This window comes from Myotis myotis, unplaced genomic scaffold (genome assembly GCF_014108235.1).
Source record: "Myotis myotis isolate mMyoMyo1 unplaced genomic scaffold, mMyoMyo1.p scaffold_m19_p_3, whole genome shotgun sequence".
Classification (NCBI taxonomy): domain Eukaryota; kingdom Metazoa; phylum Chordata; class Mammalia; order Chiroptera; family Vespertilionidae; genus Myotis; species Myotis myotis.
The window spans coordinates 188356718-188371080 of NW_023416335.1; the positions used below are offsets into that span (position 1 = coordinate 188356718).

Sequence of the window (14363 nt, forward strand, 5' to 3'; positions counted from 1 at the left end):
TTTCCTCCTCTTTGCCTTACTTGCTCTCTGGAAATCTCTCCCATCCCCCCACATTGTTTTCCATTTTAGCACAGGAACCAGAGTTTAGAACAGCATTTCTCAAATGTAATGTTTTTTTTCCCTCCCAATTAAAGGAAAAATTCAAAGCAGCCATCAAATGTATCAGGATCTCTACCTTTTACATCAAGAAAACCTGTGAGTTCCTTTTTACTAGTAAGTTACTTGGCATAACATGAGTGTCTTTACTGCCTAAACATCCTCTGAGGTCACACCCCACCCCAGGGCTTCTTGACTTACCTTTCCGACAAGTGAAACAAGAGTGATTGGGGATTAACTTGCCAGACTGCTGTGCCTGCTGTGAAGAGGAGAAATTCTACTTCTGAAAATCACAACTGGAGGCAGAAGAGCCCCCTCTATTCTTTTTTTTTTCCCCATAGCTCCCCTCCACCCGGTTCCCACCCACCCCATGCCCTTACCACCCTCCCCCACTGTCCTCCTCCATAGGTGTACGATTTTTGTCCAGTCTCTTCCCGCACCCCCCCACACCCCCTTCCCCCCGAGAATTGTCAGTCCACTCCCTTTCTATGCCCCTGATTCTATTATATTCAACAGTTAATTCTGTTCATCAGATTTTTTTATTCATTTGATTTTTAGATTCACTTGTTGATAGATACGTATTTGTTGTCACTTTGTTGTTCATAATTTTTATCTTTATCTTTTTCTTCTTCTTCCTCTTCTTAAAGAGTACCCTTCAGCATTTCATATAATACTGGCTTAGTGGTGATTCTATTCTTCCTGTATTGATCTGCAAGGGAGTCTTCTTCCCCAAGCTTCCAATAGCTTCCAGCAGAAACCCATATTTGTTGGTTCGTATTACCTTTATGATATCCCAAGTGTTGCTCGGAATCACTCAGTGTCCTGCATGGGCTCATGATCAAATCTGGTCATCTAATATTTACCATTCCCGGGACACTGGCCCTTCTGCTGGTCCTGAGCCTCCCCATAGGTTTCACTGCTTCCTCCTGGAACCAATACCACCATGTTCACCAGCAGCTTTTCCCAACCTCCCCCAAAAAGAACAGTGAACCAAGCATATTGTGACCTGTGTAGTTTTCCTGAAGATTCAAGGGGACCAGGGGGAGGATCACAGGGCACATAGACTACCGCCTCCTAAAAATCTGTTAGGTACATCTCTTCTCCCAGGTCTCTGCTCCTGGCTCCATCACTGCAGCCTCCTCCACCAGGACACTCTCAGGTGTGTCCTGCTTTTAATCTTTCTCCTCTTCCCTTTCCTGCCTCCTGCTGCAATTAGCCTCAAAATAAAGCTAGAATCTCACCTCCATCTCACAGATGGCAGAATATTTTCACGGAAGCTGCCACATCATACAATGGAATGCTCACACTACCCTTCCAATATATTCTCATATTTCAATTCTCACGGTGATCCTATGAGGCAGGTATTACTACCCCAGTCTTACAGTGAGAATGTTTAAGCTAGATAGATAAAGCCACTTGCCCAAAGTCACAGCTAGATAGATAAAGCCACTTGCCCAAAGTCACAGGGTCTATGTGCTTGAAGGAGGACTTGAATGCACGGGTGTCTGTAATTTAATTGTGAGCATATACATCAAATACATGGCACATGTACTACAATTTGTCCTTTCATCATCCATACCACACATCAGTCACCACATTCTTTCACAGGGAGCCTACACTCAGCTTCAGAATCCCCAACTCATCTCTCCAGGGGGCCACTACCTATCAATTTGACTTGGCTAAAAAATGAAAATTATTTGTAACCCGTGCCTCACATATATCATAGTAACCAGACTAAAACCCCTGCTAAGACAGTACCTGATTTATGGTAGGTATTCAGTGTTGACTGTAGCTGATATTTGGTCGACGTTTGTTCTACTCTGTTGGGAGTCTTAGCTGATGAGTCCGACACGTTCTGATTGATGGTCAGGACCTAGGCAGTGTTGGTTTGTTAATATTTAGACTACATCCCTGGTTGAGTCTTTTTAGTTCTGCACTTCTAGCTCACTGGTTAAGTCCTAAGTAATCCTCTAAAAGTCAATAATTAGGGCGCCACTGGTGTGTCACTGGCATGCCAGAGCACTTCATTTTTCTCTCCTTAGAGTATTTATCACAGGAATCTGTGTGCTGTAATTATTGGAATAGATGTCTGCCATATTCAAACTCTCCTACTAAATGTTGAGTTCTTAAGAATAAAATGAAATCTTTATATATTTTTAGCCCTAAACAATGCAGCGCACATTGCCCCAGATTTTGAATAAATGTAAATTCACAAATGAATAGCACATTATAGAAGAGAAATGAAATCAACTTAGGGAAAAGTTTTAAAAGCAGGGAAGACATCTTTATAACTAATAAAACCCTTTTTTTCTAAGTTCACATTCCTTGATTCGTGTCATCCAAATGTTCTCAAATTCTGTCACTGCTTCTGGTCGCACCAAGTTACAAGAAAGAGGTCACAGTGAATTAAGTTACTCATGCTTTGTATCTCTCACACAATGCATGCACAGATTCTGACTTGTTCTACCTGCTTTCCTGTTCTAGCAAGAAAGAAAGGGTGGTTCCTGTTTATTTTTCTCTTATTACACAAACTATTAAACCTTACAGAATTCATATTTCTTCTCCTAGGAGAAGATGGCACACTTACCTATACCCAGCCTGAAGGGTGGACCTGCCACTCCAGCAGCCAGTCTCCCTGCTCTCACCTGTCAAAGGACTAGATCAACCCACACAGACACTGAGGCTCCTGGCGCACTCCAGGCCTGAACGATGCCACTGGGCTATGTGGAACCATCCCCTTAGATGACAGCCCAACACACGATGTCTTTCCCTCCATATTGATCTATCCTGAAGGAAAGATAAACAGCCATGATATGAGATAAAAGTTCTAACACACAATTATATTAAATACTATAGATTATTCTCATTTCTATACAATGAACATTTTCAGCCTTCCTCACTGGAAGCACATTGTTATAATGTAATTTCATGAATTACATTAAACCTAAAAATATTTGACCTAAAAATTGTTTCTTAGATGCCCTTCTTTATAATCTTATGATCTAAAAATTATTTCTTACATATTTTTATTATAATCTTGCCTCTATAATAATCTAATAAAACTGATCATCATTTCATCTGGCTGGCTTTCTGGGTTTGGCAACAAGCTTGGTTTGTCAGTCTGAGGTTTAATATGACACAGTACTTAATCTGATGCTTAATTCATCTCTCAGATGTTGTTTGAGGGTTTGAGAGGAGCAATCACAATGGCAGAGCTAAACGAATGGGATGTATGTGGCCACAAACCATGCAGAGGTTATGAGAAATAAATCTACCTTTGCCACCTCAAATATTTTCACTCATTCTTTTCTATTTTGTTTTCCTCCCAAGAGCTTGTCTTTAAAGAACTAGGAGATTTTTCTTTTCACTTATCTAGTTTCTAAAATCTTATTCATTCCTTTTTTCTCTTTCTCTTATAAATATTATCTTTTTATACCTTAATCTTTAAGACTTTTAAATTTTATTCTTTCATCTGAGTATTTACTTTTTATTCCCTATCCCAGTCTTAAAAACCAAGGTGGTTTGCTTAAAGATGAAATTTTGTGTAAAAGTATTTCCTCCTTCCTAACACAAATTGTCTCATTTTGTGTCTTTTTTCTAAGTTAATCTTAAAAACCTGAGTTTTGTTCTTCACTTAGAAGATTTTGCATGAAGCTCATCTTCTATTTCCTCAGTCTTAAATGCCACCTTATTTGATATGGTCTTGTTTGAGGAGATATTTTCAAATAAGTTGTCATATTTTCCTTCATTACTTTTTTAGGGGAATGCTTGTTCCCCACTCCTCAGATTTCTGCTTGAGCACCATGGAAGAAGTGAATTTTCTGATTGATGAGTCAGAAGAAGGAAGGAGAACATGCTTACCTCTCTATTTCCCTATGGGACTCATTCATTCGTTCATTTTTTTTAAATTATTCATTCAACAAATATTTGAGTGACTGCTACTTTCTGGAACCTATTCTAGATGCTAGAACTGTAAGATCAAACAAAATAGACAAAAATCTTTGTCCTCATGGTGTAGGGAGCCAGGCAGGGGAGAAGGTGTCAGATATTATGGAGAAAAACAGAAGAGGGGAGAGGAATGAAGTATAGAAGTTGTAGGTGGTAAGTGTTGTGGGGTGTTCAATTAAATGCCTCAGTAACAGGGTGACAATTTCAGTCTTAAGAGCAGTATAGCCGTCACACCTTCACACTAGGGCAAAAGGGGCTACTGTTCTAGGCCTTATGCCTCAAGGCACCCCAGGCTTTGAAGTATCTTCCTTGAAATGTTCCAAGCCCCCTCCAATACCTGGGACCAAGTGGGCTTTGGTGCCATTCTGGGGGAGCATATCCCTGCGGGCTCCTGTTTCCCTCCTTGGGGGAGCTCTCTGTCCCTGCTCCCACCCATATGCCCATGAACTTCACAATGCATTTTTTTATTTAAATTCTTTATTGTTGAAAGTATTGCATACGTCTCTTTTTTTTTTAATTAAAGTGTTTTGATTGAAGAGGCCTGCTCGAAATATTTCCACAGCCCCTCCCCCACCCACCAATAGCCTCCCCACCACACAGAGCCACCCCCTTCACTCCCACCCCCATGTCCAGTGTCAGCCCTGCTGAAGGGGATTTGACTATGCATGGTTGCTTCTTTTAATAACATTGGATCTCAATATTGGAAGGGATCTCAGAGGCCTGCAGATCTCATCCCCACCGAGTAGGAATTGCTTCTGTAATAGTCATTTCATCTCTGCGTGGACATTATCAGACCCTGGGAGGGGGTGGCATACAGTAGATATATACGGTTGGGTAACTTTGTGCCTGTTACCCGTGACCACACCCAGCAATACTAACTCTCCCTTCCAAAGCCTAATCCCTGGTCCATATGGCAATTGTTAAAATGCCTGAAATATGAGGCAGGGCTCTTAAGAAATGTCGCTGGAAGTTATTTCCTCTTTTTTATAAAAAATGTTTTTCCTCCCCCACCACTTCCCTTTGCCTTAAGTACATGAAGTTTTGTCTCCTAATGCAAGAGGCTTCCTTTGACGTTAATTTATCCTTCAGCAATCAAGCCTCACATTCTATAGAGAGCAGTCTTTTTAAAGAGAATTCTCTCCTTGTTTCTTTTTCCATGTTAACCTTAAAGACCTGAGGTTTTGTCCTCATTTCTAAGCATACAGCTCCTTTCTTCTTTAACAGGCCAACCTTAAATAAGAGAAAGCACCTTAGAGAAAGGAATTTCGCATGAAGCTTTTCTGTTTACCCCATATAATCTTTTACAAATTATTTCTTTAATGTTCATTTTAATCCTGCACCTTTGTTCCCTTATCTGAGAAACTGCTGAAGACATTTTCCTCCACTCACCAGTCTTAAAGATCAGGATGCTTCTGTTACTAATGGATTGCTTCTTACCCCTGAGCATTATAGATCTGTGGCTTTGTTCTCTCTTTGAGGGAGCAAAATATACATATCATAGCAACTTAGAAAAGAAGAGATACAACTGGGGCCAATGACCATGCACTACTTATTCAGAAGTAGGTTCACAGTTGTTCATATGGAAAATAATACAATAATTAATAAATAATTCAAGAATAAACTCTTGTGTAGTATGCACAACTATAAACCTACTTTTGCCCCACCCTGTATTTATGTTTTCATTTTAAGAGAACCAAGAAGGTATGACTCATTTCAATGTTATCTTTTTGTGTGTCATTTCAATAAAATAAAAACGCAGTGTATTCATACATGTACAAAATACATTTCAGCTACCTAAAATAATGACGTAGATCTAAATGTATTAATATGGGAATGTGACCGTGGGAATGTGTGTACATGTAAAATGTCTGATACATACAAAAAGACTCAATGAACTGAATGTTTGTTGCACACACACACACACACACACACGCACGCACGCAGATTTGTATGTTGAAACCTAATCCCCAGTGTAATGGTATTTTGAGGTGAGGTCTTTGGGAGGTGATAAGGGCAAGAGGGCAAAGGGATGGGCTTAGTGCCCTGATAAAAGAGACTCCAGAGAGCCCACTCCCCACTTTGCCATGCAAGGACACAAGTATATGCCATCTCTGAATCAGGAAGCAGGTTCTTACCAGAAACCAAATCTACTTGTGTGGGAGGCAATTAGACAGATGTGAGCGGAGCAAGGATATGGGCCAAGTACAGAAGGTCACTAGGGTGGAAAGCCCCAGGTCCCTAGCAACGGAAGATCAATTGTAGAGCAGGGCCTCCCCTCCAGGGTGACTTTCTTACCCTAGCATATTGCTGGTCTTGTGGTTTGGACCCCCTGACCTTCCTTCCCTAGAGATAACATCTAGACCTCAAGTTGTATTTCAGCTCTAGGCCCAGATAAGCAACAGAAACAGCCTCAGGACCAGCAGCATCAAATAATAACCCCTGCCCTGGTGCCAGCCAATCAATCAGGGGAGACCACAACCCTGAAAGGACACACCTGGAAAGCTACTGAATATTCTATTAAGATCTTCCCCCTGGAAACTTTGCTAAAATCACCACCCTTAAAACTCTTAGGACAGAGGACCCAGTGTATTCTCCCTCTCCCTCTCCCTCTCCCTCCCTCTCTCCCTCCCCCTCCCCCTCTCCCTCCCCCTGACCCTCTCCCTCTCCCTCTCCCTCTCCTTCCCCCTTACCCTCTCCCACTCCTTCTCCCTCTCCTCCCTCTCCATTTCCCTCTCCCTCTCCCTCTCCCTTTCCCTCCCAGGAGCATGCATGCCCACACCTTCTCCCCGCTACCTCCTAGGCCCGTTACCATTACCCTCCTCACTCCCAGTTCCAAGGGCCCTTGCTTTACCTCTAAAACTTGTTTCCTAAGCCCATTTCTTCTAGGAATTACTTTTTCTACCTCAGTAATTTACCCAATAAATGTTCTCTTACAGTTTTAGTCTTGGCTCTGAATTCTTTCCTAGCCAGAACCCAAGTACTGAGGTTGCTGAACCCAGGTCCAATCTGACCTCATGGATCAGACACCTGGTGGCATTTCTCACCGCCTACAACTCTGGCACCTTGATCTCGGACTTTCCAGCCTCCAGAACTGTGAGAGATAAACTTCTGTTGTTTATACACCACCCATTCTATGATGTTTTTGTTGTAGCAGCATGAACAGATGAAGATAGGCAAGATAGATACTCAGTCAAGAGTGGTTATCTCGCCCTAACTGGTTTGGCTCAGTGAATAGAGCATCGGCCCTCGGACTCCAGGGTCCCAAGTTCGATTCCAGTCAAGGGCATGTACCTTGGTTGTGGGCACATACCCAGTAGGGAGTGTGCAGGAGGCAGCTGATCGATGTTTCTCTCTCATTGATGTTTCTAACTCTCTATCCCTCTCCCTTCCTCTCTGTAAAAATATCAATAAAATATATTTTTTAAAAAAAGAGTGGTTATCTCTAGGAGGTATGTTGCTTTGTACCCATGAAGGGAGATTACTGTTACAGGAAAACGTTCACTTTGACTCTATATTCACTTGTACTAATGGACTGAAAGGATATATTTCTTGTAAAAAAAAAATTGTTTAAGTTGCCATCAGAACAGAAATAGAATGAATATATATATATATATATATATATATATATATATATATAGTCAATCAAGAGAAGTTATATAATACTAATTTCTGTTGTAGGTAGCAGGAGCACACCAGGTGTCTGATCCATGGGGTCAGATTGGACCTGGGTTCAGCATACTTAGACAGGGAAAGTATCTCTTGAGGAGACATTACACAAGTTTATCTATGGTAGAATTTCAGAATTTTTGTTATAACATTTCTTTACATAGAAGACTTTTTTTCTAGCAGTAGTCAATTTTTCATTTTCTGACGCAGTATGCAGTTCCCAGCTTTGTTGAATTCCTGTTTTCCTCGACTTGACTCTAATCAGGTTCAATCTCTTTGTTATGTTTTCATAGGATGTTTGAAAGAGATGATAAACCAGAGTTTCTCCATCTTTTTTCTCTTAAAAAAAATAAATATTTGTTTTCCTTGTTTAATTAAAAATCAAAAAGAATTTCTGGTTCCTGTAAAGATGGAAACCTGGCACAGGTTGCTGGCTCCCTTCCTGAGAATCAAACAAGGAAAAGCTTAAAGGGAACATGAATTCTAGAAGCTAATGACGTGGACAGTAAGAAACTTCTGGGGAGAAGAAAGCAGTAATGCCTGAAGGGAGTGAGCCAGGGGTGGGCTATAGCCTGGGGCAGAATATTGCAGAGGGAAGTAGGTTAGTGACAACTTTACACTTCCTTTTGCTTCTTCTCTATTCTGCTTTAAGGCAATGATTGCCTCTGTGTTCACCAGGGAAATCGGTGAAATAGGGGACCAGCAAATAAAACCAGGCGACCAAAATCTCAGCCAGAGTTAGGCGTCAATAAAAATAGGGCAGAACTGACGGGTCTGAAGCATGTACTCCTCCATTTCTTCACCATGCTTCCCGATTAACTTCCAAGTTACATATCTAGTCTGGACCTTGCCTTGAACTCCAGACTCATACAGACAAAACTGTCTATTCATAACTCTCTGTGGATTTTTAATAGGCATCTCAAACAAAATGTATCCTCAACCAAACTCCTGATATTCCCCCTAAAACCTGGTCATTTTTCAGCCTTCCCTATTGCAATAAGTGACAATTCTATCTGTCTAGTTACTGATTCCAAATCTATTGGTACTGTGTTCAATTTATAAATTCACACAATGGAGAACTATGCAGATATAGAAAGGAATTCACACCTGTATGGAGTGAATTCCCTGATGTGTGATTAGGTGAAAAAAAAGCAAGTGCAGGATAAAGTGTATAGACTCCACCTTTTACCTAAAAATAGAGAAAATATGAAAAAATGCACATATTTTCAAAAATGGAAGAATATGTTAAAATGTAATAGAAAAGGGAGAAAGGAAGGAGCAGGTTAGAAAGAATAGAGTTAGAAGTTAACTTCTCTGAATATACTTTGCTTTATAGCTTTTAACTTAAAAACCATTTAAATAGTTTTAAAACAAAACTAAATCAAGATAGAATATCAATCCTTGAAAATGGAAAACAAAATATCAAATATATCATGTTGATAGATTAACTATATAGAGAAGAATTAATTTGATAACTTAAAATACAGCAATTTGACTATACCATCCTAGTGGAATACATTCTAAAGGGAATACTAGAATTGCAAAAAGAATCTTAAACTCCATGCAGGGGTCCTATTGCTAATAATAACAGTATGAAACTGTTATGCACATGTATATAATAAGATAAAGCAAATAAGAAATCTGTTAATGCTGTTTGAAACTACCATATATACACATAGAATAAGCTCAAGAAAATTAAGTAGGGAGAAACCAAGATGGCGGCATAGGTTAATACCGGAGATTGCTGCCTCGAACAACCACTTTAGAGATATAACTAAAGGACAGAACGGACATCATCCAGAACCACAGGAAGGCTGGCTGAGTGGAAATTCTACAACTAGGAGGAAAGAGAATATCATACCCAGACTCAGAGGAGGCGCAGTGCTGAAGTGAAATACTCAGGTGCGGAGTGCGCATGCGGAGCGGGCTGGCGGCGGAGGGCGCGGTTGTTGTTTTCAATCAGGAGGGAGTTTCAGACTCTGAGCTCCAGATCCGGGCGAGTCTCTGGGGACCCAGACTCAAACGGGAGAAGCGGGACTGTCTGGCTTCGGTCGGAACTCGAAGGCAGCTTTCTCTCCGAGGTTTGCAGCGGTTGCTGGGACTCTGAGAGGCAGAGCCCCTAGGGACGGAACTGAGAGGCGCCATAACTGCTTGCTCCGGCCCGCACTGTAGATCCCCAGGGACCCGCCCCGCCCAAGCCCTGCGCAGAGCCATTTGCCAGATAGCCTCAGGCAAAGGCTAGATTAGCACCTCCCTAGAGATCCAGCACAGAAGCTCTCCCACTGCAGACACAGCTGACTCTCATAGCCAGTTAGCCTGGAGGTCAAATCACCCCTGGTATTACCGACAACAATCAAGGCTTAACTACAAGACTGCGCAAAAAGACCACTAGGGGGTGCACCAAGAAAAGATATAAAAATGCAGAGACAAAGAAACAGGACGCAAATGTCAGAAATGGAAGATATAGAGCTCAAAACCACACTTTTAAGGTCTCTGAAGAACTGTCTAGAAGCTGCCAATAAACTTAGTAAGGCCCTCGAAAAGATTGGTGAGACCGCCGATAAATGTAGTGAGATCCTCAAGAAATCTAATGAGACCCTCGATGTTGTGATAAAGAACCAACTAGAAATTATGCATACACTGACTGAAATAAAGAATATTATACAGACACCCAACAGCCTACCAGAGGAGCGCAAGAATCAAGTCAAAGATTCGAAACGCGAAGAAGCAAAAAACACCCAACTGGAAAAGCAAAATGAAAAAAGAATCCGAAAATACGAAGATAGTGTAAGGAGCCTCTGGGACAGCTTCAAGCGTACCAACATCAGAATTATAGGGGTGCCAGAATATGAGAGAGAGCAAGATATTGACAACCTATTTGAAGAAATAATGACAGAAAACTTCCCCCACCTGGTGAAAGAAATAGACTTACAGGTCCAGGAAGCGCAGAGAACCCCAAACAAAAGGAATCCAAAGAGGACCACACCAAGACACATCATAATTAAAATGCCAAGAGCAAAAGACAAAGAGAGAATCTTAAAAGCAGCAAGAGAAAGAAACCCAGTTACCTACAAGGGAATACCCTTACGACTGTCAGCTGATTTCTCAACAGAAACTTTGCAGGCCAGAAGGGAATGGCAAGAAATATTCAAAGTGATGAATACCAAGAACCTACAACCAAGATTACTTTATCCAGCAAAGCTATCATTCAGAATGAAAGGTCAGATAAAGAGCTTCACAGATAAGGAAAAGCTAAAGGAGTTCATCACCACCAAACCAGTATTATATGAAATGCTGAAAGGTATCCTTTAAGAAGAGGAAGAAGAAGAAAAAGGTAAAGATACAAATTATGAACAACAAATATGCATCTATCAACAAGTGAATCTAAGAATCAAGTGAATAAATAATCTGGTGATCATAATAGAATCAGGGACATAGAAAGGGAATGGACTGACTATTCTTGGGGGGGGGGAGGGGTGTGGGAGATGTGGAAAGAGACTGGACAAAAATCGTGCACCTATGGAAGAGGACAGTGGGTGGGGAGTGAGGGCGGAGGGTGGGGTGGGAACTGGAAGGAGGGGAGTTATGGGGGGGAAAGAAGAGGAACAAATGTAATAATCTGAACAATAAAGATTTAATTAAAAAAAAGAAAATTAAGTAATTATGTTACTGAGTAAGAGTAAAAAGATATAAAATCAAAGAAGTTAGATAAAGAAAACTATAACATTGTATTTGAATTGGAAATATGAGTATTAACTCATGAGGTATTTCCTTTTTCATAGAATACATATTTCTAGCTCTATCAAGGGAAAAGACCTCAAAGCAATGGCCAACTCAATGAGGACCCCTAGTGCCCAGATTGTAATCTCTAAATACCTTTTCTCATGAAAAAGAACCTGGGTTCCTTGGGGAAATGGATGAGTTCCTGTGTGAACAGGAATAAGATGGAATACCTACTCATACTAGGAAACAAGGGCGCTATTGAAGTCCACTGGGGTCACTTTGAAAGGTCACAGGAACCAATGTGAAGAAGCTTGCAATGGTCAAAACTGAAACAGTTTGAAAGGGCTACCAATAGCCAAATATAGAACATTATCAATAAGAATAATGATTGCAATAAAAACATATAACACGGGGGAGCAACTAAGATGGCGGCATAGGTAAACACCGGGAAATTATTGCCTCACACAACAATTGAAAATTACCCCAAAGGACTGAGCAAACATCATCCAGAACAACAGGAAGGCTGGCTGAGTGTAAATTCCACAACTAGAAGGAAAGAAAAGCATGCTGAGAGCCAGAGGCGCTGCGGAGGTGAAGTGCAGAGGTACTGCGGCGCGCGCGCGCGAGGAAAGGGGGTGGCGCCTGAGGACGCGGCTGTCTTTTTGAATCACAAACTCCCGATGGCTCTGAACTCCGGTTCCGGGAAGTCTCTGGGGACCCAGGTCTCATACGGGGAGAAGCTGGTCTGTCCGGCAGCGAGCGAACTTGAGGGCGGCTTTCCCTCAGAGGTGCTTGCAGCCGTTACCGGGACACTGAGACGCGCGACTCCGGGCGGAGAATCGGCCATGGCCGCTTTCTCCGCCCTCTGACTCCCTGAGACCCCGCCCCACCCAGGCTGCGGCAGAGGCTTTTGCATGTGAATGTACCTAACTGCAGCTGAACCAGGCAGACCTGGAACTTCCAAGAGAAGGCCCAAGGCCCCGCAGCGGCTTGCATTGCTTCACAGCTGAGCCTCTTCGTGGCTCCTGCTGTGTGGCCTCAGGCAGAGGCTGAATTAGCACCTCCTTAGATCCAGGAGCCACTGTACCCAGTGGTCAGAGGGGGTCCATCCAGACTGCAACTCCTCAGATCCATAAGGGACGCACTCAGGGAGCAGACTCAGTGAGCACCAAAGCCCCACTGAAGCAAGTCTTGCCCCAGAAGGGTGTCTTCAGCACAGAAGTTCTCCCACTTTAGACACAGCTGATTCTCACAGCCAATTGGCCTGGAGGTCAATTCCTCCCAGTGATTCTACAACAACCAAGGCACCAAGAGTGCACCAAGAGTGTCCACCCCAGGTAACTGGGGAGGCTGAGCTACTGGGCCCTACAGGACACCTGGCGCACAGGGCCACTCTATCAACACAGGGAAGCTGCCAAAATGCGGAGACAAAGAAACAGGTCACAAATGGCAGAAATGGAGGAAAGCAAACGATTGGATATAGAGTTTAAGGCCACGGTTATAAGGTTTTTCAAGAATTTTATGGAAACCGCCGATAAATTTAATGAATCCCTCAATAAGTATAGGGAGACCATGGAGGACATGAAAAAGGACCAACTAGAAATTAAGCATACACTGACTGAAATAAAGAATAATTTACAGAGATCCAGCAGCAGAAAAGAGGATCCCAAGAATCAAGTCAAAGATTTGAAATACAAAGAAACAAAAAATACCCAACCGAAAAAGAAAAAAGAAAAGAGATTCCAAAAATATGAAGATAGTGTAAGGAACCTCTGGGACAACTTCAAGCGTACCAACATCAGAATTATAGGGGTACCAGAAGGAGAGAGAGGGCAAGATATTGAAAACCTTTTTGAAGAAATAATGACAGAAAACTTCCCCTACCTGGTGAAAGAAATGGACTTACAAGTCCAGGAAGCGCAGAGAACCCCAAACAAAAGGAATCCAAAGAGGACCACACCAAGACACATCATAATTAAAATGCCAAGAGCAAAAGATAAAGAGAGAATCTTAAAAGCAGCAAGAGAAAGACAGTCAGTTACCTACAAGGGAGTACCCATATGACTGTCAGCTGATTTCTCAACAGAAACCATGCAGGCCAGAAGAGACTGGCAAGAAATATTCAAAGTGATGAATAGCAAGAACCTGCAACCAAGATTACTTTATCCAGCAAAGCTATCATTCAGAATAGAAGGTCAGATAAAGAGCTTCACGGATAAGAAAAAGCTAAAGGAGTTCATCACCACCAAACCAGCATTATATGAAATGCTGAAAGGTATTCTTTAAGAAGAGGAAGAAGAAAAAGGAACTCTTACCATTTGCCACAGCATGGATGGAACTTGAGAGCGGATAAATACCACAGGATCTCACTCATTTGTGGAATATAATGAACAACATAAGCTGATGAACAAGGACTGATCCAGAGACGGAGAGGCATTGATTGGACTGTCGGGACTTGGAGGGAAGGTAGGGGAGGGTGGGGGTAAGGGGGAAAGATCAACCAAAGGACTTATATGCAAGCATATAGGCCTAACCAATGGACATGGACAACGGGGGGGTGAGGGCATGAGCGGGGGTGGGGGGGGTGGGGGGTAGAGGGTAACGTGGGGACAAGGACACATATGTAATATCTTAATCAATAAAAAATATATTAAAAAAAAAAAAAAAAGAAACTAAGCTTGGTTATAAGTTCCGCAAGCCAGGAATATCAAAATTTAACCTCAGGTTTTCTGCCCGAATCAGCTTTCAGGGGTAGTCATTAAAATAATGCTCTCTGCTTGCTGAATCTATAGGCTGTATCACATTGTCACATTTAGAAACTAGCCTGTCTTTAGTACTTTTACTTGCATTCCCTGTGAAGATTACTCTACTTCCTAAGGATCTTGAGTCCTGCAGCAGGATTCTTTCCATACTTTTTATAGCACTCATGA

General features: G+C 42.0%; 1 long non-coding RNA gene across 1 annotated transcript; it reads right to left on the bottom strand.

Moving 5' to 3' along the window:
* Positions 1-313: 313 nt before the first annotated feature.
* LOC118650311 lies at positions 314-1970 on the bottom strand. The gene is made up of 3 exons (XR_004965989.1): positions 1855-1970; positions 878-1022; positions 314-355 (listed from the first exon to the last, which is right to left on the bottom strand). It is a non-coding gene; the product is annotated as an uncharacterized LOC118650311 (long non-coding RNA).
* Positions 1971-14363: the final 12393 nt, after the last annotated feature.